This window comes from Numida meleagris, chromosome 1 (assembly GCF_002078875.1).
Source record: "Numida meleagris isolate 19003 breed g44 Domestic line chromosome 1, NumMel1.0, whole genome shotgun sequence".
Lineage (NCBI taxonomy): Eukaryota > Metazoa > Chordata > Aves > Galliformes > Numididae > Numida > Numida meleagris.
In genome coordinates this window covers 189,952,870-189,978,860 of record NC_034409.1, presented here as the reverse complement: position 1 = coordinate 189,978,860, position 25,991 = coordinate 189,952,870, and the positions used below count along the sequence as shown (strand labels likewise).

Here is a 25,991-nt window from a genome sequence, read left to right as displayed (position 1 = left end):
CTTTGCCCATTCATTCAATATGGACCATATGCAAGTAACAGCAGGATATTAATCACAATGAAAGAGCACATTGTCACCCTACTTAGACTTGCTGAACTTGTTCTTTTTCCTAAATGTTTTATATTCGAGAGAAACTATTAAAACAGAAACAATTACTTTCAATTGCTCTTTTGCAGTGAAGATACAACATACATTTACTCTAACTTCATGGAAAATAAAGAAGCACAAAGGATTAGATAGTTTTCTGTTATCTCCTTGCCTAGCAATACCCTGCACTGTCTTTCAGATAATCATCTTCATTCCATGATCCCCAGAAACAAATTGAAGGTGCTTTTTATTTGGTCCCTCTCATTCTCCAGAATTCTTATTCCTTGAAAGAACATTCCCCTTCCCAATTCATCCAGTTCTTGTGTTTTAAAGAGCATGGAAAATACTTTGAGAAATGTTCTGGTTTAAAAATTTTTCTTATGCCCTTTGCTGTGGACTTACACAGAAGATAAAATCTCTTTTCCTTTGTTTTTCTTTTCTAGGCTTCACTGCTTGTTCTTTAATTACGCACACAGGGAACTTAACTTGATTGTCAATTCCAGACTATAGGATGTCAGACTAGAGAGAACAGCTTAAAGCAGAATTTTTCTACATGATAGTTTACATTTCCAGAAGACTTTTAAGACTTCTCTATTGAATTTCCCATTATAAACAGTAGTCTTCATATGTGCAAATAGAAAAAGAAAGCACACATGACTACATACAATAACTGTGCAAATGCAAACCAAATTGTTACCATAAGCACGGCATTTATATAATGCAAATGAAAGTCTGCCTTGAAAAAAAAAAAAAACATTTAAAAATAAAAGAAGAAAAAAATGAATTTCAATTTGAAAATAAATAGATGCAAAAATACAAAGAAACAAAGATATTTCACTGAAACCTGTTCTCACATCACTGTGAATACTAAATATTTTCTGAATCTTTCTGCAATCTTCCCCACATATAGCAATGAAAGAGAAAACATTCTTTTCACTTCTTCGTTCCACTTCCTAAGCTTCTTCCCCAAACCTGTGAAAAGAGAGACAAAAACTACTTCTGCTTTCCACTTGCACGCCTTGTGAGTACGGTGCTGGGTCCATAAAACAATTCTCTGTTCAAGCACTTAACAAAACTGCAGTGGGAGGTGGGCACGGCTCCTAGAACTGATTTTTTGGTGCTGGAAATTGAGGAGGAGGCTGTTGTAAGGCTACATGTACCTCCAAACCTCTGACAGCTAACTTGGCATCATTCCTTTGAAAAACTCCTTTGCCTCTAGGGAAAGAAGGGCTATAGTATGGCTCCTTTCCATTAGGAGATCATCTCCAAGATGAGTTCTGGATGTACCTTGTTATTTACGTCCCCAGACATGAAAGTTTGTCAAAGGGTACCCAAGGAACAGAGCAAAACAAAGCAAAACTTCAGTGACCCAGAAAGTACTCTGTTGGTGTTTTTTTTCTTCTTCTTCTTTCTCAGTGACAAGAAGTAAAAAGAAAAAGTGAAAGACCTCATTTTCCTGGCATTACAGATAGAGGTGGTAGCCTGTACCTACTCCTCAGTCCGTTCCTCATTTCCTATGCACCTCAGCAGCCCTGGCCTCTACATGTTGAGTCTCACTACTCTTCCTAGTCTTTTATGTACAAACTCTATTTTACAGAGGCAATGAGATTCCCTAGGCAGCTCATTTCAAGGAATTACTGCATTTTTTTTCAAGCAGTTAGTCACTTGGTCTTCAAGGTCTAGCTTTGTGCCTTGTGAGGACACATCATCCCTCTCAGTAAATGCTGGGAATACAGTGCCACATCCTGGCACTTGCACGCTGAAGAGTAGAATCTCTGAGGCTCCTCTGCTCACCAGCGTTCTCAGATCTGCAATGTTCAGACCCTCCCCACTGTTTTCGGATCCCCCTCCATCTCCACGCGTTTTCTTCATAGCTGTCTTTCTGACACTTTCCCTTTCCAACTTCTGTATGTGCTGAGCAAATTTTACTTCTTGTTTTTTTCCCCTCCTCTTTTTTTACTATTGTCTTGCTTCTTCCCTCAGCTCCTGCAGCTCATTAAGGACATAATTTTCCCATCCCAGAGATCTACTAATCTGTTCCTCACTTCTGGAAGCACTTCCTCTACCTTCTTTTCTTTGGACCAGTTGTCTATTTTTCTACTCTTTCATTTCCCCAATGCTCCTACATTAATTATTCCTTCTTCTTTTCTCCCCACCAGTATCCCGCTCTCTAGAACCTTTCAGAATTCATGCTGGGGATTTGATAGGTAATTATTCTTTGCTGAGCAGGCAGACAAAGTGGAAGCAGCCTGAATGAGCAGCCATTTGGGAAGTCCTGATGTCAAACCATGAGACAACTGCATGACTCATTTAGGCAAATCACACAGGAGATGCTTTCTAATGAGATGATGCGATCCTCAGCTGGTGTAAAAATGCATCATTTCTTTCAGAAGATAGTCCAGTCAAGGACCTGCCACTCTAGGATCAGTCTCTGAGATGGAAATGCTGAATGTAACTAAAAAGTCAACATCAGCCCACGTATTTTCAATACGCCCTAGTTTGCTTTAGATGTAAAGAGGACTAAATTCTGACTACTGTAATACCAGGGAATTAAGCACTCCATTCGGAGAGCTATCTTTTTCCTTTTTTTTTTTTTTTTTCCCCAAAGATTATATGCAGCACTTAAACCTTCTTGCAAGATAATCAGACTTTTTGGTATTATAATTATTTACATTTAACTCTTATCTGAACTGAGGATGCAAACAGGAGCAGCTCTGCTGGCTCAGCAAGCTGAGGGCTGCTGTATATAGACTGTTTTGCACTCTAGGGATTGGAGTCTGATCTCCTTTCCACACAACCTATTTGGGTAGGAAAAAACACAGCCACTATAATGAGTAGTATCTTTATCTCCATGTGTCAGCTCAGAGGGAGAAAATTAAATGTGACCTTCCACTGCTGATGCGACACAAGCATGCATACATCGTGCAAACGTTTGCATCAATGGCTGCTGCTTGCAGCTCTCTGTTGTGCAATGCTTCTTAAGAAAAACACAAGCCTCAATGCCTTTTTTTTTTTTCTTTTTCTGTTTCAACATTATATTTGAGAGATTTTGGAAATGAGCTGAATATGGCAAGCACTTTGGGCTCTTCTACTGGGCCCAAACTGAATGAAACACCACACACTTCAGTGTTGCCTCTGGGTTTAAGATGTTTTGAAAGTGGTTTGGTAACTTGAAATGGATGATTCGCATCATGTGTTGTGAGACTGTTCTTCTCTATACCTCACACTGCCATACAATGGAAGTTTACAGATGGCTCAAGAACTTCACTATTTAAGCTAACAACAGTATTGATTCCTGGTCAGATTTAATCCGGGCATAAATCAGAAAACTCTTCTGAAGTCAAAGAATGTTTGTAGAAGCATTTAAGAAACTATGGTCTGAACCATTTGAAATTCAGAACTCAGGACAGCCCTCTACTCTGCCCGTATTTCCTTATTTCCTCATTTCAGCTCTGGGCTTGAGTGATGATTTTCCCCATGTAAGAAGCTCCTACAGAGCTACTACACAACACAAACTTTTTCTTCCTAACTTCTTCTAGTCCTTTTGGTCATTATTATATAATTGCTGAACTAATCCAAGGACTCTGTTTCACAAAACATCAATACTAGGACTGCCAAACAGTCTTCAAGAGATGGAATCACTCTTTGAAGAAACTGTGGCACATTTCTGCTGCTTGCAGATGTGCTAAAAAATATTAGGGCACAAAGACTGTGGAGACCAGTGATGGTCAGAGATCTGATAACCGGCTCAATGAAACTCTCTGTTCGATCATCTTTGAGATGTGAAAAAAGCACCTATGAATCTGAATCCCATTTCTCATTTGCTATAGAAGACACATAAGTAACTGCATTAGAGAGTATACTGCATTGTTTAGCATGGATGGATCAGTGTGGATAAAAACTAAATTTCCAGAGTATAGGAATTCACCACTCAATAATACCACTGATAGTGAGCATATAACTCCAGCGATGTCAGTGAAGACACACTATGCTATAACTGGACTAATGGGAATGAAAGCCCATCCCATGAGTAAAGATAAAAAGATATATAGTATTAAATAAAAACAGACAGTCAGAATAACTACCTCAGCCTTGGGTAATATGTTGGGTAATAGCCTTTACCATTAGTCTGACTCATGGGAAATTTTACACAGAGAGGAGAGGCTAAATTTTGTGTGGAAGAATCAATTCTTGGGACAAAGCAAAATGACAAAGATAAAAGCAATGATAAATACGGCTGAAGGTATCAGAGAGAATCAATTGCTTTTCAGATTAACAATCCCCCTTTTTAAATTGCCAGTGACACTCTGTTTTCAAAAATAAGGTATTTCTAAAATTAATAAATTAGAAATTTTGGGTCCCAATTTGTGAGAAATCCCCTTAGAAATGGCAGAAACTTTTGAACCACTTTTCATTACTTCTCCACTTCCCAAGAGCTTTGGGAATTATCTGTTAAAGAAGGAATGTAGAAAAACGAAATGAATGTCTCTAAGCACACAAAGTTGGCCCCACGTCAACAAATCCTGGAGTATGATAAGGAAAGCTTTGTGAAAAGAGTAGGTATTTTATGATGCCACAATGATTGGTCCAGTAATCAATTGCCAGAGGTTTCAGGCTGCAATGAAAGCTATTGCTTGCCAAACCAAACACTGAAAAAAAGATGCTTGAATGTTGCTGCACTTGTTAGTCATCATTACCTGTAGTCATATCCATGAATGAAAGGTCTGCTAAGCTTTGCAGAGCCCAGCAATTTTGTGGAAGTTAAATAATATGGTCCCATAAGACTGACTTTGCTGCTGTCACTTCAGTTACCCAAAGAGCCCATTAATTCCTATATATACAAAACCCTTGTCCCATTCTCTCCTCTGACAGAAGAGAAAACACTGCTAATCTCTGCAACATTCGGGAGGACTGAAATACGGATAGCTGGAAATGCAAACTGTACAAAATATTCCTTTTTCTATGTTTCTGTCTTTCAGGGTTTGCTTTTCTTCCTTTATGAAAAGTCATAAGATAAAGTCATCGAGGGCCAAATGGATCCAAATTCATTTATACAGTCAACAAACTATCTTCCCATTTCATACAGCCTCCTTATGAAGTGACTTTGACTAACTCTTCTTTCCTAGGATTTCTTTTGCAGTGTCATAACTTGGTTTCAAAAGGCAAGGCCAACAAAGAACAAGGATCTCGCAAAATCACAGAGCGGCTGAGACTGGAGGCATCTCTGGCCCAATCCTGCTCCAGCGAGGGACACCCAGAGCAGGGTGCCCAGCACCATATTCAGGGGCATTTGGAGATTTCCATGGAGAAGACTTCAGATCCTCTCTGGGTACAGAAGTGAGTCCTGGCCCTAGGCACCACTGAAAAGACCCTGGCTCTATCCTCTTTGCACTGTCCCTTATGGTATTTATATACATTGATATTTACATATTTATATATATTGACATTTCATATACCCAGGTTTGCATCAGTTTTAAACAGTTTGAGCTAGTGAAACCCTTTGGTGGATCATGCTTTTTCAATTTAATTCATACCTTTTCAATTTAATGCTGACTTATTCTGCTTGCAGTCTGAGGTAATGAATAAATGAGCAAATCCAATGGTTTTAAGAAGTCAGCAACCAATTCCACCTCCAGACCTGTCCACGTGTTTGCTCACAGCTATTCCCAAGTGCTTATTTTTCAGTGACCCATGTTTTAACTTTGATGTGATCATAAAGAGTTACACTAAGAAATGCTGAGATGATAGAAGTGATGCAAGATGTAGATCAGAGGCTCAGCTTCTGTTTCAATAAGATTAAAGAAGGAAAAGAACGTTGTTTCCCTCTTTCCTTGTTTCTTTCCTTATTTTTATTTATTTATTTTTTTTGTAATAAGATCAATGAATTTGTTGGCTTGTTCCTCTTAAAACATATCTCTGAATAATGTGAAGGTAGCATTGCAGGCTGGGCCAAGTCAGAAAACTAAGAGGAGACTTGAAGATACAGAAAAACATAACTAGTGCATAAATAGGATCCAACTGCTCTTACTGAGATTTGTCTAAATTAGCAACAGATAACAAATTTCATATTAAAAACACACCACGAGTTCATATCTATGTTTTGTTTCATATCTACGATTTGTTTCACTTTTGGATCTGTTCATAAATTTCAGTTTCATCTAGGTCCAGGGGAGAACACTTTGATCTCTGCTGCCTCGCATTCTCTCACATTTGGGTATATAAAGGGATGTAAGCTGCTATGAAATTATAAGTCATTTGAATGTATTTTGTCCAGGCGCAGATTAGTACAAAAGGTGAAGAATGGCAAACATTCCAGATGATTATAAGAAAACCTGCTATCTTACATGTTTATTATATTCTGATTTAGGACATGTAAGTACCTCTCAACAAGCTCTTGACAGAAAAAAAAAATAAACTACAAATAATCTGAATAGTTTTAGAAATTAAATCTCATCTCGGGAAATACACTTGTCTCTATTTCAGTAACATACATGGGACAATAAGACTACTGTTATCCTCATAGCAGACTGTAAGAAAGAAGTGCTTGTTGTCAAAATATATGTATATCGTGTGCACAGAAATTATACAGATAAGAGGGACCACTAGCCAAACCCTTTGCTTAGCACAGGGTAAATGATTTATCTGAGTTAATTCCAACTTGAACAACAGCATATATTAAAAATGTCACAAAGCAAAAACAATTCAATGTCCAGAGAATGACTATATTCCTCCTCACGTTGTTCCCTTCACAGTAAATAATATGTAGCTTGCTTCAGGTCTTTTTTTCTAGTTTCAGCTTCCTGACATTTCTTAGTGACACATCGTTGTCACATACATTCAGAAGAACCCTCCATCAATAAATTTCTCTTGCCTCTGTAGGTAGCCAAAATGTTTACATCTGTCCTGAACTTGCTCCTAGAGGAATTGAACAATTGGAGATTCCCCTGTTGTACACTGTACGATATGTTACCAACCATTTAATCATTCTCAGACATGTTTTCTAAATTTTTTCTAGTTTATCAACCTTCCTTTTCTGCCATGGGTACCAATCTAAAAAAGCATTTCAATGGTAGTTAACTCGTGACAAACACTGAGGTGCTTTCACTATGCCTGCATGAGACTCCTCAGTTTGTGCAAAGGTTCACATTAGCCCTTTGTCCACTGTATTAAACTAAGAGTTCCTTTTTTTTTGCTGATTATTCATTATTCCAGGGAAGTATTTTGCGGTCTCTTAGTGCCTGGATTGAGTATCCCCAATGACAAGTAGGCCTTGTTCTGTCTCCTCTTTGATATACGAGTTTATGTTTCACTACATTAAAGAAGATATTGCTTGTCTGTATGTTGCTCACCAAGATACTTATATCCCTATCAGTATCTCCTAATCTTTCATTACCAACTCCCCCAGCTACATCTACAAACTACTGGCCATATTTTTTTTTTGTCCTGGGTCACCGATAAACATGGGAAACAACATAAGTCTAGGATATGCTGTTGTGAAAAGTTAGTTGGAAGAACACATAAGAAAGTAAAAAAGAAAAATTAAAAAAATTGTAACATCTTCTAAAAAGAGCTTACACACAGAAGAATGATTCTTTCTGTGAATAAAACTTTCTTCAGAAATAACCTTTCCAATACAGATAAAGGTTAGTTCTATGTTGCTACATCTAACATACTTTGTGAAGAATAAAAAAAAACCTCTTGAATTACAGTGTTGGGGTTATTAAAGAGTCACCTGACACCTGCAGATGACTAATAACACCAATAAGGAAATCATTGAATACTTACTCATCTCACAGAGCAATCTTTAACATCCAAGTTTTCTTTCCTACAGTTTGACTACTAAAGCAGTTTTCCTGTCAATACAAGTCTTTACCAATACTGGATACTAGGACAACGCTAAAAACTACACTCACTATTGTAAAACATTTTCTCTGGAGTTTACCTTTTCTGTTATCCTTTCCTACACTCTCAGCGTCCTCCTGCAAAATACTGTTTGGCAGTTTTTATGTCTTTATCTCTGTCTTTCAGTCACTGTTTCTCAAGTGGGAAATAATATGCCTCGGAGTTATTAAGAATCGTATGGAACTTTTTGAAAAAGTAGTTGGGGGTGTGAAGAATACAAGCCAAGGACATCCTGATACCTTTCTATCTAGATATTAGCTGCCCTATCAATCATAAAGCATTTCTAATTAGGACCATCAAGAGATGTAGCCAATAACAAGAAATGACAGCTATTCCAATTTTGCCCCCCAAACACTCTCAAAACCTAGAATTTGACAAAAATTTCCTTCCAGACTATCACTGACTTATTCTGCAAGTAAGAAAAAACTACATCATACAATCCTACCTACCTGACCTGCATTAATGTTGAGAATATAAACTGACCTGAATTGCTGGTAAGAACCTAATTAGCATGACTACAGTGTGAGCAGTCCCTCCAATGTAATCATTTATTAGCTAGAAATCCCTGGGTCTTGGCCAAAGCAAGCTTCTTGCCAAGGAGATCTCAAGAAGAAAGAAACATAACCCACAGGGTTTTCTGAATCTTAGCACAATGAGTTTTGACAAGGAACTTTCCCTCATCACAACCAACCCAAATTAAGCAGGAGGAGAAAGGGGATTTGACACCTGTTGGGCTGTGGTTGTTACCTCGTGGTCCTATTAGCAATCAGCTCTCGGGTGACCACAAGGCAGGTAGTACTCTCCATCAGTAGCTCCTGAATTGTCGCTTACCAAAGAAGTTGCATCTGCTTTGGATTCATTCACGAAATGGATGCTTTAACTGTACAGATTCTGAAAAATATTTTGTCATGTTTGCCTAAGGGTTTTTTCCCAATCTGTCTTCATCATATTTCTCAGCCCAGCTTGTAAAGAAGAATGGAGGCTTCTTGTGTCAATATTTTAAAAAAATATGTATTTTTCTGCTCCTTTCTTCTTCTCTAGGAGGCTCACCAAAAGGATATTTAAACTAACAATGATTGCTATGAGCAGGGTTTGAAAACATTTGAGCTTTATCAGCTTATTTTGCTGTCCTCCCTTCCTCTTTTCTCCCTCTGTTTCAATCTGAAGAGCTGGTCTTTTCACAAGAATGAATCCGAATCATCCTGGGTGACCCCTTTATACGTTATCTCTCTGATTTGTGTGGCTTTAGTACATCAGTTAGTCCAACTAATCTGAAGGTAAACAAAACTTACAGACTTGGGGAGGCTTTTTTGACCTCCCATTCGCAAACTCCCAACACCCTCATTCAGAGAGACAAAAAGAAGCCTAAGCATAAGTGGTACTTGACCAAGCAGTTAAGATAAGGCTGTTTTTGATTTTGTCCCTCACAAGGTTCTTTTGTCCAACAGTGAGGACAAATTAAGGTAACAAAGGCTACTTGCTTTCACCTAGAACTGCAGATTTTTCTTCTCTATTTGCGCTCTAATGAGGCTACTTCATTTGGCTTTTTCTGTCTCCACTCCAATATTCCTGTGCAGAAAACATTGAATCACCTCAGATAACAGCAAGGTGGAAAATTAACTGTATGGTTGCCAACTATCAACATCCTATGTGAACAGGCTATGTTAAAACTGTATGACAGAGAAAATACCAGCATTCTATTAATGCTCTGTCTGAGCTGGTTTTGAATAATTATTATTTTTCCAAGACCACAGTTGGAATGAGAAAGTGGAAAATTCAATAGCTAAGGACATGAGCATGGGTGTGACTTTGCACCCAAATTTTGCTTTCTCTGCAATAATCCCTTTCTGATGAATATGGGATCTGTAGAAAGGGAATATGCATATTTTTTCAGAGTATCTTGGGATTCAGCTCTTTTGATGCAACACAGAACTCAGCTTATTTCTAAATCTGACATGCAATTATTAGCTGAAACATGCAGAGTTGGAAATGCATCTGTACTGACCACAGTGTATTACAGACAGTGCTGGATTCTGAGAGCTCCTGACAGTTAAATGTCTAATCTTTTCAAAGTGGAAGTAACAATTCTCTGCCTAACACAGAACAATGAATTTGTAATTGAGAAGATCTGACAAATTTAGGAAGGATTTTGTGCATGTGTTTGAGGAAACTGACATTTTTACAGCCTTGCCTGGAATCATCTTCTAGGGTAACACTGAAGAGATCAAAGAAAACATATGTAGGAACCTAATAAAACCAAATGCCCCAAAAGACAGGTCGACTAGCTTTCTTCTTTCCAGCTTGACTGCAAATGTGATTCCCACTCAATAATTTTGTGTAAAGAATGATGGACTGAATTTCTCTAGCCTAGAATGAGCGCTGCCAGGACACTGAAGTGATATATTAAAGGAAGGGAGGATGGGAGATGTAAAGCTGCCAGAATACTTAAGCGATTTGGCAAAGAGGAAGTAGCTTGGAAGTTATTATAAAACTTCTTCTACAGACAGATAAATTAAGAGACAAAAATGCAAACAACTTGTCCTGAGTCATAAAACAGAGCTGCAGTCAGAAGTTCTGATGTCCTCTCCTTTAACCCACTTACTGATGTAAGTTATTAATGTGTAACTACAACTGCATATAGTTTAATCAAGACTTTCAAAACTGTATTATATGTATGCTTCAAATTTAAGGTCCACCCAGCATGAAAGCACAAGGAGCTGGAAAAGGAGGGCTGTGATGAAGCAGCAGGAAAGAGTTATCTTTATCATAGTCAAGAAGTTGGGACAGGAAAGGGATCAGTTAAAACTTGCCCAGTGGGACACTATCTGCAGTCTAGAGGCTGTTCAGCTCCCACCCAAGCTGTCTAGCACATATGCTGTACAAACAAGTGCCAGCTAATGGAGCGTGCCCTCGTGCTCAAGGAGAGAGCTAAGTGCATCATGCTACATGTCCCAGCATGATATGGCTCTGGGCAGCCATGGACAGACTACACAGACTGCCCATCAGGTGTTAACTTTCAATATCAATCTGTCATTCTTCCTTGTTTTCCCTTAGAGGTGGTCCCTCGGGCCAAGGATAGCACTGTTGTCATTCCAAAATGATACTTCCTTGAGTTTTCTCACTTATTAAAGAAAGGACAATGTCTACTCTATGTTTGCAGTCTTTCTGAATAGGATCACAGCTGTATTAAAGTTGATGATGATCTTTCTTTCTTTTTCCTTTTTTTCGCCTAAAATAGCTTCTTCCAAGAAATATACACCAGAGGCACAGGGTTAAATTCAGAGATGAACAGCATTAAGCTTCCCTTACTCGGCGTCACAACTGTAGGAGTCTCACAGTGAGTTCCCTAGTCAGACAGGAATTACTGGAGCTGGGCCACCTCCACCAATCCAAAGAAGCCTATCATGCAAAATATCATTTGTGGCAATTATGCTGAAGTTCCAGGATGAGTTCCGTGAAATCTCAAAGGTGAAACAATCTTGCAAAGAGGTAGAACTGTTCTGAAAACACCATGTGACAATAAGTGTGGCTAGAAAATGAAATGCCTCCCTTCCTCCTGTTCTGGCAGAGAAGTGGTTATTGGCCATTTTTGGTGAAAAAAAAACATTTAAAAGTATAAAATTGGAAGTTTAATTATATTTGGTATGTGTTACTGGCAGAGCCTCATGAAATGATCAACAGTTATCTTTCTCATCCATCAAGCGCTTGGGGATCACACAAGGACAGGGTGTAGGAATATGAAATACAAAGTGCCAAAAACATAAAATGTGTTGTTTCTCTTGTAGCCTTCTTCATTTTTTACCATATTTGCCACGCACATCATTCAAATTGAAGTGTATTTTTTTTTTCAGCATAGCTACTTTCCTATTTATCTGGAAACAATCAACCCAAGAAAAATATTTTCAACATCAAACTCACTATAGGAAGGCACAAGTTGTTCACTACACAGTGGAGTTTCTTTTCAAACTAAGAAAAAAATTAATGCATTCAGATTTAACTTGAGCACTTGATTAACCCAAAATGAATCAAACAATGCTGCTCATTGACATGCAAAACCATCTTTATTCTATTCCTACTCATAAAACTTCGTATGCAATGGCACAACTGTGCCAAAACACTCAGACAACAAAAACCAGCTTAATTTCAGAGATTTACACATGTTTCTGAAAGACTGAGATATTCCATGCCTACAACCAAACTTTAATTAGAACTAAAATTGCAATACAATGTATCCCATCAAAGAAGGCATGCAATTTATATCTGCATATTTAACTCTTCAGTCGTCAGGTGCTCTATGCGTCAGGATCACCCTGTTTAGTGAGGAAATTGATCGCTCAGTGCTTAAAGCACAGCTGGAGGGAGATGCACAATATGCCATGCTGTAAATGCCACTGGAAAGATGTGCAGCTCCCAAACAGAGGATCGTGGATACAACTTGCATGCTTATCTATTTATTTTCCAATTATTTCTCTTTGTGATACTCATCCTATTTGTGAAAGACAAACAGTAAAAAGCCCAATACTACAAACACATGTGGACACTCCTATGCAGAAACTCATTACTTTAAGGAAGGGCCAAGATTTCTATGAGTGTCTCCACAGGACTAAGCATTCTGTATTTGTATATACAGCTCATCAGAGCAGTTTTTGAATTTGCTGTTTATTACAGAAAGGTAGTTTAGTGAGCTAGCCTGAATTCTGAGAGGGCTGTAACTTAATCACTTGACATGCACAATTTTAGTTAACAGCAGGGATTGCAGTTTGAATGCTAGTAGTTGATCAAACAGACTGACCCTCATAACTGAAACACAACTCTCCCTGCCATCAACTTCCAAAGCTGGATGTCTGAGAAGAGGGAGAATGTAATGGAATTGTCCCTTACCACTGCGCAGTCCATGGGCTGAACAAGCTTGAACAGAAAGTTGGTGCTTGCCAGCCACTTGGGAACTGAGCTTTGTCCCGATTTTATTGAAGACCCTTCTCACATAGAAGCAATAAGGAGATCCTTTATCTTCCAGGTTTGGAGTCTGAAGGTACAGCTGTCACCAGTTACCCTCTCTCAAAGCTCTCTCTTCAAGTGCACATTTAGCTGGGTTGAATCAGGGTTTCAATATACACAGACATGGGAAAGTATGTCCCACTCAGTGGAGAAGTGACTAACCACTTGCTGCACCATATAATGAGGGAGATATAGCAGATATTTTGACCCCAAAGCCAACTTCCACTAGCTATGTTAGAGATGAAATTAGCACTATTTAGTTTAAGGATCTCAAGATTATGCCAGCTAGTACCAGTTAGAAAACAACATGATGCTTTGAAAACAAAATTCTGTCTTCTGTTTTCAGGGACAGAATAATCCAATGGCAATTCCACAAAGATAAAAATTAAATGCTCTGACACCTTAAAAGAGCTATTTTCAAGGGTCACATACATTGTTAATGGAAAGCTGGAAGAACAGCAAGGAGAAATCTGTGAAATATCCAATATCTCAGAACAACAAACAGGTTATAGACAACAGTGCACGAGGCATGATCCTAATCTATAGGTTTCTTTTCAAAGCTGGAGGTCTACTTGCAGATATTCAGTAAAAGCCCACACATTAATTACAAAGGGAAAAAGATAAGAGTTCAATTCACTTAGTTCTTTTGTTCCAGGCATTTCATGGCTGTCAGTCTGAAATTTTGAAAGAGGCCAACAAGAAGATAACCCTATAAGCACTATAATATGAGACTTAAGAAAAAAAAAGGCAGGGAAAAAAAAGGTATACTTCCCCCACATATGGTTCTAACAGATGTGGTTTTAAATTACCGTTGGGACATAATAATGCTTTTTGAATGGACTGAATGTTAAATAGTTGGCTCCTCCTATGTGACAGACATTAGCGCTCCGCGGTTTAAGCAGAACACTCCCCGTTTATGTCTTAGCTGGCATGTACTTCATTTTCAGCCCATGCTGGTCAGTATGATTTAATACCTTGGCCTGATGTCCCTCTAACCAGCTACAGAAAGGATAAAATAGGATTAAAAAAATGAAACAAAACAAAAACAGGCAACCCCCTGCAAGAGCAGACAATACCAGGCTGTCTGCATTGTTTCATACACAACTCCTGCAGCCCTGCGATGGAAACTCACTGGAGAGGACAGCTGAGGAAGGAAAATGTTAAATAATTCAAAGCTGCTAACATCAAGTCTGATGTAGGTATAAAAATAGTTGCAAAACACCACTCTACATGTTTTTATTATGGGAACTTTGACTTGGAAACATTAAAAATCCCCCCAAACCATCACCCTCCCAGCCTCGCACACTCAATTAGTCCGGCATTCAAAATGACATCAATTTCCAAACAAGCCTTCAGTTTTCATGGCCATTTCATGTTTCTGCACTAAGGGAACCTGCACTGCTCCACAGCAGGAGTTAAAAAGTCTGATCCAGAGCCCATTAAAACCAACAGGAGACTTTGAATTAACAGTAATGATCCTTGGATCTGGCCTTAGTTTAGGTTAAAGTGCCTCAGTGTTTTGGGATTCGAGAGAAATTGGGTATGATCAGTTTTTGTAATCTCTAAAAATCTTTGTCGCTGAGAATGTCCACTTCAAATACTCAGTCTGCAAGAGCACTGCACATTTTATAAAAAGACCTTCATGAAATATTTAAGGAAACATGATGCAAGGCCAACTACCATATAGTCTCTGTGATGACTGTAAAGTTAACTCAAGGTATTTTCATTTGAACAGAGGGAGGGAGAGAGAAACAGTCCTGAGGACTGATGGATGAGTCAAAGAATCACAGAACTGTAGGGGTTGGAAGGGACATCTGAAGATATCAAGTTCAACCCCCCAGATATGAACAAATACCAACCCCCAAATGAAGAACTTGTGCGTATTCACAAAGACACACTCATTTGACCGACACCTTTTCTGGGTTTGGATGTGAGGAAAGGAAAAAACAGCTGGCAAGTAAAGACTATCCTGATTTTTTTTTTAACTACTATTGCAGGCACAGCAGAAATGTTATGTAATTTTAAGTCCTCCATGCTCTGAGAGGAGAAAAAAAAATCCAGCAGTCTTCACTGCACAGAGGACAGCATCGTTTGCCACAATGTAAACAGCTCTAGCACTAAGAGAGCTGGCACAGGACCCTCCATGCTTGTTCTTCCTGCATTTCCTTCCCTCCAATGCCATCTCCCCAAATTACTCACTTTTCCTCAATACTATCAGCTTTTATTTCCCCTTCTTTCCTGCTACTATCTTCTCAGCTACACACTTGCTGCCTGGTAATCTCGGGAGAAGGCATGAGAAGCCAAAATAAATACATAAAATTCAACAAAATATAAATCATGAAGAAGTTATAAAATAATACAACACAAAGTGACGCAGGTGTAAACAGTGTTGCTCTCCAGTGGTGTTTGGCATAGAGAACCACAAGTGGATGAGATTTTACAGCATATGAGGGGTGCGCAGGGTTGAACGCAATGTTCTGTAGCTGCCGTATGAGTCATTTGTGTATTCCTCCAATCTGTGAAGAGTAACAGCAATAATGAGTTATGAAACCCCAGCCCTAAAGTAAGAACTGTTCAGGTGGACCCAAACACCCACCAACAAATAGCGCTATAAGTGACAGAGGTAGCTTTGCCTGCTCTCATTTTCTTCTGAGAGAAAAGCATAAACAGGAGGGTAATTAAAGTTTCCAAATGTTGGGGAAGGTCATAAAACTATTAGAAAGTGTCCAAAGGAAGGCTATAAAGATGGTGGACGGTCTGGAGGGCAAAAGGTGTGAGGAGTGTTTGAAGGCCCTGTGTTTGTTCGGCCCAGAGAAGAGGAGGATGAGGGGAGGACTCATGGCGGCCTGCAGCTCCTCATGGCGGCCTGCAGCTCCTCACAGGGCAGCAGAGGGGCTGTGCTGATCTCTGCACTCTGATGACAGAGACAGGGCCGAAGGGAACAGCATGGAGCTGCATCAGGGAAGGGTCGGGTGGGTGTGAGGAAAAGGTTCCTTGCCAGAGGGTGGTTGGGCTCCATTAGATGTTGTCAATGAGAAGCAGAAATACTTGAGCCACAGACAGCTTCACAGTCAGATGTCACAAACAGTCAGGCTGCTTGTTCTTACTTGATATTAAGTGTATTTTGTTGGTTATATTTTTATTCAGAATACCCCCCAGGACAAGAGTAAATGTCAAAATGAGAGCCTTTCACATTGCCAGGCTTTCTGATTTTCTCCCAGAGCTTCCAATCATTATACCAGCACCTCCTCTCACAGTACTGAGTAACGAGCTGGGTGATAAAAACATCAGACGAAACTCAGCATCAATAAAAGCAAAGTAATCCATAAAGGGAAATCCAATTCTAACAATACATACACAATGTGGGTCCTAAATTAGCTGTTACCACCCATGAAGAAGGCTGGGGAATCACTATGGAATGTGCTCTACAAATACTGGCCCTATGCTCATGTCAGTCACATATGAAAGAAAAATCTTGGAATATATTAGAAAAAATAATAGAAAACAAGAGGAAGAAAAATATCACGATGGTGCTATATAAGTTAATGATACGTTCCTGTCTTAATATCACATGCTTTTTTGGTCAATACGTCTCCATAATATGTAGTAGAGTAAACAAAGATAGAGAAAAGGGCAGAAAAGATGATGAGGAATATGGAAGGACCTCTCCAGGAGAGATGGAGTAGGGATTTTGAGCCTGGACAAGAGCAGCAAAAAGTGGGAGGAACAGAACTCTATTAAATCAGTATGCCTGTAATCAGAAAGTAAGAGTCATCTAATGAAATTATCCAATTGTGAGTTTAAAATATTTTCACTCAGTCCATGAACTTAACATTTGGAACTTTCTGTTACAGGATATTGTGGCCACCATAATTAAACATAAGGTTCAAAAGGAATTCAGCAAACTGATGGAGTACAACTCTTTCAATTCCTACTGAACAGGATTCAGTACTCTCAGTACTTCAGGACTCTCCCCCAGATTGAAGAGTACAATGAAAAAAGTCCACTCTGTATGTTAATATGAAGAAGTTTAGGTTTCAAATCAGTAAGATAAAGTTCTGTAACCAGTTGGTGACCAAGGAAAAATATCTTGGGTCACAGGAGTGGTCTGAAAACTCAGTATCTCCAAAAAACTTTATGTAGACCCTTCTTTCTCCCTTCTCCTCTCCAAGTGCTTCCACCATACTGACTCAGTGTAACTCACTAACTCAACAAAAAACAAATGCACCAAAGGAGAGAGCTAGTTTTCTGCTGGGATGATGAATCAAATCAGAAGATCAGGCATGTTCTGAAGGAGTGGAAGTACAGGAGGAGGAGAGGAGAGATGGAGAGCTGGATCCCCCTTCGCCTGTAGCAGTGGGTCCTGAGGTTGGCTCTGATGTGAAACTAATAGCTTTAAGAGTCACCTGTATTGATGCTAAGAACAGGCTGGAAATAAAGAACTCAAAAAGAATAAAATGATCTCTACTTCCAGTTTTGGGGCACTGTTTTTTTTCCTTTTTTTTTTTTTTGTCGGGGGGAGGAGGGGGAGTTATGATTTCAAATAACAGTTGCTGTTACAAGAGAACATTATTGATATTAAAGCAGAATTCTTCTTCCAGAAGGACTGTGAGCCCAAAGGTGGGATACATGGGAATTTGTGTGATCGTTCTGTCAGTGCAGCATCTCCTGAGATTTCTTTGTTTTTAATCTCATTCTACAAATCCTGCAGTGTTGTACTCCTTTGATGCAGCTTCGTGGGATTCTTATTAATTGTATTCGCTTTTGTTTCCAGGAAGCTTGTGATTTCATCATCTGCTAACATATGCTGAAATGCATGTGTCAGTTTTATAATAAATTCCCAATATATAAAAATATCTATAAAACACACAAACACAAAATTAGTTTGTAACAAAATCTCAAGTTATATGTTTATTAGGGAAAAGCAAAGTTGGTAGTGCTGTCAATTACAGGAAGAGCGAGGCAGTTTTAATAATAAAACAGCATTCACAGCTTCTCATAACTACACTAAGCAAATTGTTTGGGCTGAAAATTTCCATGCCAGCTGTCCGCCTCAGGCTGAAGTTTTTTGGAGAAATTCAGTCAAAACAGTTCAGCAGATTCTGAGAACAAGGCTAGGGAAAAATATGTTGTTTTACCCATGTTAAAAAAAATGCCTTCAGCCTTCTCTCTAAAATCTCCTCTGGGATATTCAGGACTTTAGAGGAAGGACTTCAAATTTGCCTGGGAGAGGACTATTTTTCTTTCAACAAATTTTATGGGAATCTGTGTCAACTTGGCCAAGTTTAGACATCTTTGACAAAACACTTCTGATACGTGCTCCTGGGTGCAGTTGTGCATGTTTGCCAGCTTCAATCACTTACATTTCCACCTGTGTGGGACTAAACAAGATGCTTTGTGCCTTGGGATGTGCCAGGTCTGCTTCCCACTACTAAAATTAAAATCAGAGACACTCTTCATGTTTGACATTCGCCATGTGGTCATCCCCAGCCAGAAGGAGCTAGATGAGTTTGGGACAGGAGACCTGGCATTTGGGGAATGTCACTGGGATTGCAGGATGGGGCTGGAAAAGGCAGCAAATGAGAGGAACAGATTGAGTGGTCTGGACCAGGAGGGATCTGTTTTGGGGAGCAGAGTACTCTGTGAAACCAAGCTATGACCATCTGTTAATTTAAGCCACTGACATGTATAAATACCAAAATGATATAACATGACAAAGCTACTCGTTTTTAGAAGACTTCTTTAAAAATGCATCCGACCAAAAAGAGACTAACAGATCAATAATAAGATTTAAAAGGCTATGCTGGACACCCAGCATGTAAGAAAAAAAACACACTGAAAGTTGCTGTAATGAAGTACTCTGTCTGCCTTCAGCATGATGCAGTCATTATTCACAGGATCGTGTTTTATCCAAACCAGCCTGGAGATGCAGCCGTGAGAACAGGGAGGAGAAGATGAGGTTTATGATCCCTGTCTCACCCACTGCAGAGCTGGAAGGTTTGTAGTGACTCAGCAGAGGATGGAGGAATGAGGGTGAATATATTTCAGATTAAGACAGACAAACGATGTCCTGAGACCACGGGCGATGTTGGGCAAGTAATTTCAACCCAAAATTTCGTAACTGTGTTGAAGCAAAGCATGTTGCAACCTCTGGATACGCATTTTGATAGCTTAGAGTCTGACCTGCTTACATGCCAGGTGCCCACAATAGCAATAAAAGTCTGCGTGGACTTTGCTTTACCACCATAAGTAACCTCTGGTTGTGGCTGTCTGCACGAGCAAATCCTGAGATCAGCTCTTGTGATTGCTCTGCTTTCTAGCACAGGAATCTGTGCCAATGCCAAAATGCTGATCACACCTTAAACCCGTCCGCACAAAGGGCAATCTAGAAATAGCAGCATTGTTTGTTCCAGGCTGACGGGATCTGTGCTGTACCAAGCCCAACCAACCAACACTTTGTGTATCAGCAAGCAGGAAGGACATTTTGGGAACTCTCATGGCCCACTGTTTTTTTTCTAACCACTTCTGGCAGCTACTTCTGAAGACTTTTTGACTAACCAGACTCTCCCTTTCTATTCTTCATTACATGAGGGGGTTGAAGATGAAGGTTTTCAGCATCCAAGGAAATAGAAGCAGTTCAAAAGTAGTCAGCTGGCAAAATACTGAAACTTTTCCATTATCAAATTTGGGATTGGGCCATTTAAGTCCAGGTGACCCGGAGGAAGACATGCTTTAGGACTTTGTGGCCCCTAGGACTTTGCTTTCCTGTGAATAGATCACATTTGAGGATACTCCTTCCTAGGAACTGAATCGTAGCATCTCTCTCTGTCCATACAGCATGATGCAGAAGGCCAAGCCTGATCTTATGCATGGACCCAACATTCCCCAAAGGCTGAAGCACAACACACAGCCCTAGATTCCAGGTTTTAAGGATTTAATCCTCATGTTTACTAACTTGGGATTATTTTGAAGACTGTATACAAACACAGGCAAGCAGTACATCTTCTACTCAGTTTTTAGAAAGCTACACTGAAAAATCACCTAAAACATAAAAAAAAAAAAGGCAATGAAACATCTCCTGCATCCATGTTTGCTCCTGCTGGCTTCGTGGCACACGTGCCACCAGTGCCATGGAGGTTCTTACAGCAGCGAAGCAAAACTCTGGGCTGCTGTGCTTTGCCTAGACTGTAGCAAACACGACTTTACTGAAACCTGAGGCAGTATCAGTGAAATCTAATTGAATCATCTCCATTTAAATGGACTGATAAAAGCTCCTCCACCTAAATGGACCAGAAACTCCTTACTTTTTCCCTCTTTTTTGTCTCTCTCCTTCTTTAAGAAAAACACAGATGTGTCACATCCTAGAAAACAAGTCTTACTTGGAATAGGAATAGGAAACCGAACTGCCAGCCGTGTTCCTTTTCATACAGCATTTTCCCCCTTTTGGTTGCCAGCACACTGGGAAGAACACAGATTTCCATGCCTGGTGCTTTTACAGGCATCTTTACATTAAAAAAAAAAAATCATCTCTGCTGACACTTAGCAGGACAATATACGATGAAGTTTGAATCCTCCTACAGGATAAATGGCTTTTTTCACAGCAATTTGACATAAAGGCATCTGTGTGTAAGACTCAGACTTCCTCAAAAATGTAAACTTTCTTTAGGAAATGTTTATCACTCCACACAGACGAACAAACATACCCTCCTACTCTGATTTCACCTCCACCTTTAAAGATTCTCCAGGAAGCCGACAAAAAAAAAAATTATATATATATACGTACACATATACATTACCAGGAAAATATTTTGGATATCAGCACAGTGTAGTAATCATAGAACAGAATCATAGAATCACAGAATATCCTGAGTTGGAAGGAACCCGTTGGGATCAGAGAGTCCAATTCCTGGCTCCACACAGCACCACCCAAAAATCAGACCACGTATCTGAGAGCAGTGTCCCAATGCTCCCTCAGCTCCAGCAGCTCGGGGCCGTGCCCCCTGCCCTGGGCAGCCTGTTCCATGCCCGCTGCCCTCTGGGGCAGAACCTTTTCCTGATATCCAACCTGACCTTCCTCTGTCCACAATAGTAATACATGTCCCACAGCCACACCACAGCATCACTCCTCAAGTTACGGTGATTAGTTAGAGAGAAAAAACAAATCTGTAAGATTATTTTCCTTTTTAATCTGATGGCAAAGAGAAATCTGATAAATTTATATTTAAAAAAATAAATAAGATTTTCTGAGTTTTGAACCACGCTGGTCAGGGACCCAAGAATACTCGAAATCACTGGCAAGTGGCGCACATTGCTGCCTCAGAGTGCCCGGCAATGCCAATCTGTCAGTTCAGTGCAGAAAGAGAATATTTCAGCTTTTAGTTAAAATAAGCTATGCTGATGGATCTCGTGGCAGGGCAGGTAGCAGCCAGACTTTAAATGCGAATTGACATGGATTTACAGAGTTTCATCTCTTTGAATCGAATCCGAGAGTGAGAGTTTCAAGCTGCTTCACTTTTTGATATGGCAATTGCACATTTTTTAAGAGTTTGCTTTAAAAAGAAAGAAACAGAGTCTCGAGTGCCTATGGAGATAAGATAAAAAGTGAGAGCGCCGTTAAAGAATATATCAAATGAGCAAGTTTTTGTTTATTCATTTTTTTTTACAATCTTCTTGTTTTTCCCCGGTAAATTTTTTAAAATACCCTTGATTTGAAACCTTAACGTGAAATCACTTATGTCATGCAACATTCATCCTGCCAGATCTCCCTCATCACGCTATTACCGCAATATTTGTAACTTTTGATCTGGAAACATCAAGTTATGTAAGATCACACATCTCCTTCTTGCAAGGAGGTGATTCTGTCAGAAAATGAAGCAGCGAAGCGGTAACTTGAACAGAACTAGAGATGACTTTCCCAAGGAAAAGGGTCGTGTTGCTTAAGCATCTCGGCTATTTTAAAGCGCAAGAGCTCTTTTTACTCCTGAGCGGAGAAATGTTGAACTACCAGGTGAAAAATAATCAGAGCGCGCTCTTAATTGGGATATTGTACTTGTTGTAGAGGGAATGAAATCACATTTTAGTTATTATGCACCCCAGGAAGCCAATCAAATCAAACAAAAGCAAAACAACAAAAAAAAAATAACAAAAATCCACTGCTCACTTTATAAAACAAAAGGGAACATTTTCTCTTGCCAGCCTACTATCTGCTCTCCAAAACAAAAGGAAAGTATTGAATTTAAATGAGTCAAGAATTAAGCGATGAGGGCTTCAAATCCCCACTTTTCTCCGCATGCATCTCTCCTTCCCCAGACCCACGGAAACCCTTTTTCTATCCATGTAGCACAATAAATCACCCAAGGAGGATCTCCTCTCCCTCCTCAACCAAAACCAGGTGAGCAGTTTCACTCTTTTCTTGCCATGATTATTTTTTCCCCGCTTTCCCATCCTTTAAAATCAGAGAAGACTTTTTTTTTTTCCTAGATAAGCCTTTCTAATCCAACTCCTCTTGCTAATAAAAAAGGGAAACGATGAAGTTTGCTTGTGCACCTCACTCACCCCTTTTCCCTGCCAAAATACAGCCTGAGAACCGCTTTCCAAAGACACACACACCCTCTTTCTCCACCTCAACATAAAATCTGCCCTCAGGTCCCACCCACAAAGGATGGATAAATCTCAGGTTACCCCTTGTATGGAGATGTACCCATGCACGCACGTGTGTAGGGAAGGGAGGGTGAGGCACAGAGGCAGAACTCCCTGCAGAAACAGAATGTATCTTAGTTCAGTGGCAGTAACTCCCAATGTGAGGTTTTTTTTGTTTTTGGTTTTGGTTTTTTGGGGGGGGAGGTAAGAGTAAAATTGAAACAGCTTTTGTGCAGAGGTCCCTCCTCTCCTTTCCCTGCCACGGCTGCGGGTGCAGAGCCTACACAGGGTGATCCTGTGCTGATGTCTGTGGGATACAAGACCCGGGTAACATCTCACGTGGACCTCATGCTCCCCTCCCTGTCCTAGACCTGACCATAATCTCCCAGCTCACATGCTATCCCGGGGGTCATATTTATAAGGGATCTTAGCAGCGGGGAATCCTCTTGGCCATGAAACAACCCACAGCAGCAAGGACTGATCCAGCAGCACGGAAGCTGGGAACTGAAGAGGGAAGGGCAGCTCACCATGGCCACAACAAATTCCTACAGCCTCGTACCGCAGGCAGAGCCTGCCCTGAAGGCTCACCTCGCTGCAGAACAGTGCAACAGAGAGATGCCTTGTCCTTCCTTTATGGCTCAAGAAACCTGCCACACACACACACAAATATACAGCACTACTCCCTGTTTTTTCCACCCAAGCCCATGAAAGTGCTACAGGCTGAGAGACCAAGTGGGAGGTGCCAGGCTCAGAAGAGACCAATGAAATAAATTAAATACAAGGCAGTGGCTCAGCCTCCCCCAGCGAGGCAGGAGGGATACGTGCGGGCTCCGATGGCTGATCCCTGCCCTGGGCTTCTCCCTGCCAGACCCTGCTGGCACGAGTGCATGACGGCATGGTAAATCTCGGGTATTGCAGGCACACACGGTGCACATGTTGGGAGTAGAGGGGAGGGGCCACCCTACAAGCGAACAATTTTATTGGGGTCAGCGAGTCTGAAAGAAATGGAGTTGGGAGAGTTTGGGGTCTGCCAAGGTCCTCCACCCAAATTCGGGGCTCTCGAGCAGAGAGCCCCATGCCACCAACTTGCCATGCTACAGCAGAAGTTACCTAGCAAGGCACGCAGCCAACTTCCAACTTGAAAGCTGTGCTCTCATTTCCTCATTTTCTGTCCCTCCCCTCACATGGGACATTGGTCAGAAAAAAAATAAATAAAACTAAAAATGCCACTATTCAAGGTGAAACTTCTCTGCAGAAAGTTAAGAATGAAGATTGGGGGGGGGGGTGGATGTGGTGAGATTATTTATGAATTTATTTTTTGCCTTTTAATCATGACGAATTGAACTTTCCTGGAAGAACCAGGAGTAAATGCGTTCAAGGCGCAGATAGGTCTTGTCTATGTAGGCAATAAGTATTTAGCAAGCTCTGTTTTGGCTGCCTGAAAATCATATTTCAAAGACAGAGGGTCCCATAAGGCAGGAAGACGGTGGCATAAATATGTATTTTTTTTTTTCTTAAATTATGCGCTTACATGGTTATAACTGCTGCAGATTTCTAAACGTGGTCATGGTGAGACAGAGTAAATACATGCTGCCTCCTACAAAGTGCTTTTCCATTTTTTAATTATTTTTTTAAAGGTTTAGCACACCTTCACTGCTACTTGTTCTGAAGTAAAACAACCCAGATATTGCAGAGCATTTTAAAAATAAAATAAGTCGAAAACGGGAAATAAATGCCCTTTGGTAGCCTCTTATTTTTCTGTTCTGCAGCCAAAATGTGTATTTCAGAATGCAAATTGCTACGAATATCAGCAAGAGTCTGAACCACTGCACCTCTCCCAGTTACTCTCGCCTCTTTTTTTTTTCCCACCACCAGACTGTTTGGGGGACCTCAATACTAGCAGGGCATGGCCAGAAGCAGAGCTTTCACATTCAATGCCTAAGACACAAGAATTGTCACCCAAGTTGCAGCCAAGCACATTCCTTCATAATTTGTGTTGAAGGCAAAGTCACCCCCCCTGGAAAATGGGAGACCCCTTCCTCATCCCCGACTCCAGCACAGATCCCAATGTAAACACACACACACACACACACACTCCCATAGCACAGTACCCTGCCGCAGGACATGGGGACAGGGCAAGGGTTCAGATAGAGCAAAAGGAGCTTTGTGCAGCTGAGAAATACCGAAGGACTTCCTTTTTATTTTTATTTTTTCCCTCTTTTTCTCTTCCTTCCCCCCCCCCTCCACCCCCCATCTTTTTACTATTACATAAATAACACCGATTGATCTGAAAGCTGCATCCTTGCTCCAGTTCCTCTCCATCTGCACTGCTGCCTCCCCCAGCACAGCCGCACCGCTCGGGGTGCAGAGGGAAAGGCTTTGGGGTTCGGATGGGAGAACCCACCCCAAACACACCCCGAAGCAAGGTCTGCTCAGGCTGAGGGTGACTGATCCCTACCAAGAGCCTCCGGCAGCATCTCCGGGCTGCTGCTGGATTGCTGCAAACTGTGCGGAGGGAGCAGCAGGGGCTGAGATGCGAGGGGAGGAAAGCAAGCTGAGTACAGGGAGGGATGGTGGGGAGGGAAAGGCAGGGATTCAGGGAGCTTCTCCCCAGCCCTAAGCCCTGTGCCTGCCTGCTCAGTGGGGAGAGGAAAGGGGGAAGGGAAAACTGGAGGGAGGCGATCACAGAAACGCACTTTTCGGAGCAAAACGCAAAGCTTACCATGTCTGCAGGCTTCCCCCAGCGAAATGCCACTTATGTGTCCAGCGATCCCAAAGTGGGCAACTACAGGCAGGCACCGGAGCTCATCTCAGCAGGCGGCTCGGCAGCACACCGCTGCCACCCCCAAAAATCAAAATCAAAATAAAAAAGACCGGTCCAGCTTCTTTCTTGGCAGGAATCGTCCCTGGTAGGACTGCCCAAAATAAGCAGCTGCAATCCAAAGGCTTTATTTAAAGCTTCCCCCCTCCTCCTCCTCCTCTCCTTGCCTCGCTCTCTCTCTCCCTCTCTCTGTTACACACAGAGAGAAAGAGAGACACACACAGGTTACATGAATGGGAGGCAGGAGCCGGCGCTCCCGGGCTGGGAATGACAGGCACACATGCAGCCGGCTGCTGCGCACCGCAGGCGGCTCGGTGCGGCGTGGGCACGAGGGTGGCGTGGAGATGGCTTGGGCATGGCCATGGGGTGGGGATGGGTGTGAGGTGGGAAGGGGTGGGGATGCGGGCATGGGGAAGAGATGGATGTGGGTATGGGCATGGGGAGGTGGTGGACATGGGCGTTCATATGAATTGGAAATTGGCATGGGCATAGGCATGGGCATGTAGAGGAGTTGGATGTGGGCATGGAAAGGAGTTGAATGTAA

The 25,991-nt window shown here is 41.0% G+C and overlaps 1 protein-coding gene across 3 annotated transcripts in view; it reads right to left on the bottom strand.

Moving 5' to 3' along the window:
• The window catches only part of TENM4 (teneurin transmembrane protein 4), a 593,977-nt gene extending 568,420 nt beyond the window's left edge, over positions 1–25,557 (bottom strand). For all 3 annotated transcript variants that reach the window (XM_021382894.1, XM_021382902.1, XM_021382887.1), the window contains exon 1: positions 25,349–25,557. The gene's annotated coding sequence lies outside the window, so the exon portion shown is untranslated. The remainder of the gene's footprint in view (positions 1–25,348) is intronic.